Source organism: Callithrix jacchus, chromosome 13 (genome assembly GCF_049354715.1).
Source record: "Callithrix jacchus isolate 240 chromosome 13, calJac240_pri, whole genome shotgun sequence".
Lineage (NCBI taxonomy): Eukaryota > Metazoa > Chordata > Mammalia > Primates > Cebidae > Callithrix > Callithrix jacchus.
Genome location: NC_133514.1, coordinates 123,677,202 through 123,683,186, shown reverse-complemented (window position 1 = coordinate 123,683,186; position 5,985 = coordinate 123,677,202). Strand labels below are relative to the sequence as shown.

The window sequence follows — 5,985 nt, the reverse complement described above, 5'->3', positions numbered from 1 at the left end:
GGCACCCCAATGTTAAAAACAAAATTACTCTGAATATAATCTGTCAGAAAAAATATACAATGCCTTATTCTACTCTGTTTTGGATTATATATACCAACTCCATATGCTCTCTCATGTAAAAGACAGAAATTCTATAGTTAAACGAATCGAAAAAAATCTAAATATTATCTAGGCTCCCCAATGTTAAAAGCAAAATTGCTCTGAATATAATCTTTCAGAAAAAATGTACAATTCCCATTTCTACTCTGTTTTGGAGTATATACACCAACTCAATATGCTCTCTCCTGTAAAATACCAAAATTCTAATTTTACGCGAATCGAAAAGAATCTAAATAATATCTAGGCGCCCAAAAGTAAAAAGAAAATGGCTCTTAATGTACTCCGTTAGAAAAAATATACAATACCATTTTCTACTCTGTTTTGGAATATATACACCAACTCAATATGCTCTGTCATGTACAATACCGAAATTCTAAATTTATGTGAATCGAAAAAAATCTAAATATTATCTAGGCACCCCAATGTTAAAAGCATAATTTCTCTGAACATAATCTGTCAGATAAAATATACAATGCGCTTTTCTACTCTGTTTTGTAGTATATACACCAACTCAATATGCTCTCTCATGTAAAATACAGAAATTCAAATGTTACATGAATTGAAAAAAGTCTAAATAATATCAAAGTGCCCCAAAGTTAAAGGAAAATGCCTGTGAATATAGTCTCTTAGATAACATATACAATGCCTTATTCTACTCTGTTTTGGAGTATATATACCAACTCAGTATGTTCTCTCAGGTAAAATACAGAAATTCTAATTTTAACCGAATCGAAAAAATCTGAATATTATCTAGGCACCCCAATGTTAACAACAAAATTGCTCTGAATATAATCTGTCAGAAAAAATATACAATGCCCTTTTCTACTTTGTTTTGTCGTATATACAACTCAATATGCTCTCTCATGTAAAATACAGAAATTCAAATTTTACTCGAATTGAAAGAATCTAAATATTATCTAGGCACCCAATGTTATAAACACAATTGCTCTGAATATAATGTGTCAGAAAAAATATACAATGCCCTATTCTACTCTGTTTTGGAGTATATACACCACCTCCATATGCTCTCTCATGTAAAATACAGAAATTCTAATTTTACGTGAATCGAAAAAAATCTAAAAAATATCTAGGCGCCTCAAAGTTAAAAGAAAATGGCTCTGAGTATAGTCTGATAGAAAAAAATACAATGCCTTATTCTACTCTGTTTTGGAGTATATACACCAACTCAGTATGCTCTCGAATGTTAAATACCGAAATAATAAATTTACGTGAATCAAAAATAATCTAGATATTATCTAGGCACCCAAATGTTAAAAGCAAAATAGCTCTGAATATAGTCTCTTAGAAAAAATATACAATGCCCTTTTGTACTCTGTTTTGTAGTATATACACGAACTCAATATGCTCTCTCATGTAAAATACAGAAATTCTAATTTTACTTGAATCGAATAAATTTAAATATTATCTAAGCACCCCAATGTTAAAAACCAAATTGCTCTGAATATAATCTGTCAGAGAAAATATAAAATACCCTATTCTACTCTATTTTGGAGTATATACACCAACTCCATATGCTCTCTCATGTAAAATACAGATATTTATATTTAAGCGAATCGAAAATATTCTAAATATTATCTAGGCACCCCAATGTTAAAAGCCAACTTGCTCTGAATATAATCTGTCATAAAAAATATACAATGCCCTTTTCTACTCTGTTTTGTAGTATATACACTAACTCAATATGTTCTCTCATGTAAAATATCCAAATTCTAATTTTATGCGAATCGAAAAAATCTAAATAATATCTAGGCACCCCAAAGTTAAAAAAAAGTCTCTGAATATAGTTTGCTAGAGAAAATATACAATGCCTTATTCTACTCTGTTTTGGAGTATATACACCAACACCATATGCTCTCTCACGTAAAATACAGAAATTCTATATTTAAGCGAATCGAAAAAAATCTAAATATTATCTTGGCACCCCAATGTTAAATACAAAATTTCTCTGAACATAATCTGTCAGAAAAAATATACAATTCCCTTTTCTACTCTGTTTTGGTGTATATATACACCAACTCAGTATGCTCTCTCATGTAAAACACCGAAATTCTAATTTTATGTGAATCGAAAAAAATCTAAATATTATCTAGGCACCCCAATGTTAAAACAATATTGCTCTGAATATAATCTGTCCGAAAAAATATAAAATTCCTTACTCTACTTTGTTTTGGAGTATATACACCAACTCCATATGCTCTCTCATGTAAAATACTGAAATTCTAATTTTACGCAAATCGAAAAAAATCTAAATAATATCTCCGTGCCCCGAAGTTAAAAGAAAATGGCTCTGAATATAGTCTGTTAGAAAAAATATACAATGCCTTGATCTACTCTGTTTTGGAGTATGTACACCAACTCAGTATGCTGTATCATGTAAAATACCGAAATTCTAATTTTACGTGATTCGAAAAAAATCTAAATATTTTCTAGGCACCCCAATTTTAAAAGCAAAAGTGCTCTGAATAAAATCTGTCAGAAAAAATATACAATGCCCTCTTCTATTTTTTTTTGGAGTATATACACCAACTCAATATTTTCTCTAATGTAAAATACCGAAATTCTAATTTTACGCGAATCAAAAATAATCTAAATAATATCTAGATGCCTCAAATTTAAAGGAAATGGCTCTGAATATAGTCTGTTAGAGAAAATATACAATGCCTTATTCTACTCTGTTTTGGAGTATATACACCAACTCAGTAAGCTCTCTCATGTAAAATACAAAAATTCTAATTTTACGTGAATCGAAAAAAATCTAAATATTTTTTATGCACCCCAATGTTAAAAACAAAATTGCTCTGAATATAATCTGTCAGAAAAAATATACAATGCCCTATTCTCCTCTGTTTTGGAGTATATACAACAACTCCATATACTTTCTCATCTGAAAAACAGAAATTCTGGTGCGCCCCCAGCCGCTGCCGCCACTGGCCCGTGCCGTCACCCCACTTCTCTGCACCTCGGGCGGTACTTGGCCAGCCCCTGGCGCCGCGCCGCCTCGCGGACCTGTCCTCCTGACACCTCCCGCTGCCCGCGACCCCCGCCCGGCCGCTCGCCTGCTGCCCGCCGGCCGCACACGTCCCCGGAGCCGGGCCTAGGGCAGGCGGCAGCGGTGGCTTGGCGCGGTCAGGCTGGGCTCTGTGGCGTCCCCATGGCCGCGGCCGGCTGGCGGGACGGCTTTGGCCAAGAGAAGTACCGACTTGTGGTGGTCGGCGGTGGCGGCGTGGGCATGTCGGCGCTCACCATCCAGTTCATCCAGTCCTATTTTGTAACAGATTATGATCCAACCATTGAAGATTCTTACACAAAGCAGTGTGTGATAGATGACAGAGCAGCACGGCTAGATATTTTGGATACAGCAGGACAAGAAGAGTTTGGAGCCATGAGAGAACAATATATGAGGACTGGCGAGGGCTTCCTGTTGGTCTTTTCAGTCACAGATAGAGGCAGTTTTGAAGAAATCTATAAGTTTCAAAGACAAATTCTCAGAGTAAAGGATCGTGATGAGTTTCCAATGATTTTAATTGGCAATAAAGCAGATCTGGATCATCAAAGACAGGTAACACAGGAAGAAGGACAACAGTTAGCACGGCAACTTAAGGTCACATACATGGAGGCATCAGCAAAGATTAGGATGAATGTAGATCAAGCTTTCCATGAACTTGTCCGGGTTATCAGGAAATTTCAAGAGCAGGAATGTCCTCCTTCACCAGAACCGACACGGAAAGAAAAAGACAAGAAAGGCTGCCATTGTGTCATTTTCTAGAATCCTTTCAGTTTTAGCTACCAACTGCCAGGAAAAGCCCTTATCTCCTCTTCCTCTCCTCAGTTTACATCTTATTTGGTACCTTTCTAGCCTTAGACAAATGATCACCATGTTAGCCTTAGACCAAGAAGCTGGCTAGTCAGTCCTTTCCGTGAAGCTAATACAATGGTCATTTCCAGACAAATTTAAAGGAAACACTAAGGCTGCTTCAAAGATATCTGATTCCTTTAAAATATGTGTCTATATACACAGACATGCTCTTTTTTTAAGTGCTTACATTTTAATAGAGATGAATCAGTTTTGGAATCTAAGCTGTTTGCCAAGCTGAAGCCACAGGTTGTGAAATAATTTTTAACTTTTGGAATCATACTGCCTACTGTTACTCTAAATAGAAATATAGGGATTTTTTTTTTAATGTGAATTTTTGCCTATCTTTAAAAATTTCAATGTCAGCCTTTGTTAACCTTAAATACACTGAATTGAATCTACAAAAGTGAAACATCTCAGACCTTTACTGATACTACAGCTTTTGTTTTCTGGTGGCCAAAATACCAAAATGCCTATCGTATTTATGGATTAAAAACTGCTCATAAAAGCCTGTGTTATTACTCCTACTCTTGAAGATGATAATATTCTACGTGGTCAAATATTTGGACTCATTCAGGACTTAAACATTTCAGTGTACTTGATTTTTTAATTTAACTCTTTTTCACAGCCACGCTAAGGGTAAAAATAGTTTGTCTTCCTTTTCAAGTATTTCTGGATAAGGGATTTGAAAAATTAAAACTGTTTTTGTTTGCTGTAATATAAAATATGGAATTGATCTTTCCGGGGTCAGAGATGATTAATGTTTTTGCTATATACTTTTTATACATTATTTTCTTATCAAACTAGTTAACAAGTATTTTTATGTTTGTAAGCAGATATGCTTTCACAGCATACCTTGTGTATATGTAAAGATAAGTATTTAATTCTCACTGTTCACTTTTAACTGACAAAGAAAAACAAGTGGAAACTGGAGAAACTGTGGTAGAGCTTTTACTTGCTGGTCTGGTCTTGGTTATACCCATCTTTGGCCAGTCACATATCTACTCAAGAAACCTTCCCAACAGAGTACAACAGGATGAGACTCTGAAATCACTTCTAATGTTCCCTGCTAGATACTGATTGTTATATCAAGTATTAAGTGTAAGCTTTTAATGGACAATTAGTATAACTGTGGATGGCATCTGATTTTGTTTTTAATTCTGTGGATTGTGTTTAAGCAATTCAATAGTATGTTCCTGATTTTGAGATGCTAAGTGGTATTGCACAGTTGTCACTTTATCAAGTGTGTACAACAGTCCCATGAAATTTATAGAGCATACCCTTGTATAGCTTCAGGTGCTAGAATTAAAATTGATCGGTTATTACAAAAAAAAAAAAGAAAAACAGAAATTCTATATTTAAGCGAATCGAAAAAAATCTAAATAGTATCTAGGCAACCAAATGTTAAAAGCAAAATTGCTCTGAATATAATCTGTCATAAAAAATATACAATGCCCTATTCTACTCTGTTTTTGAGTATATACACCAACTCCATATACTCTCTCATATAAAATACAGAAATTCCATACTTAAGCGAATCGAAAAAAATCTAAATATTATCTAGGCACCCCAATTTAAAACAAGATTACTCTGAATATAGTCTGTCAGAACAAATATACAATGCCCTATTCTACTCTGTTTTGGAGTATATACACCAACTTTATATGCTCTATCACTTAAAATACAGAAATTCTATATTTAAGCGAACCGAAAAAAATCTAAATATCTTATAGGCACCCCAATGTTAAAAACAAAATTGGTCTGAATATAATCTGTCAGAAAAAATATACAATGCCTTTTTCTACTCTGTTTTGGGGTATATACACCAACTCAATATGCTCTCTCATGTAAAATACTGAAATTCTAATTGTACGCGAATCAAAAAAAATTAAAATTATATCTAGGTGCCCCAAAGTTAAAAGAAAATGGCTCTGAATTTAGTCTGTTGGAGAAAATATACAATTCCTTATTCTACTCTGTTTTGGAGTATATACACCAACTCAGTATGCTCT

General features: G+C 34.1%; 1 pseudogene across 1 annotated transcript; it reads left to right on the top strand.

Annotated features, from left to right (window-relative positions):
- Positions 1 to 3,153: 3,153 nt before the first annotated feature.
- On the top strand, positions 3,154 to 5,317 carry LOC100400537 (ras-related protein R-Ras2 pseudogene; annotated as a pseudogene). Its single transcript, XR_013525381.1, has one exon. The product of XR_013525381.1 is annotated as a ras-related protein R-Ras2 pseudogene (transcript).
- The last annotated feature ends 668 nt before the right edge of the window (positions 5,318 to 5,985 follow it).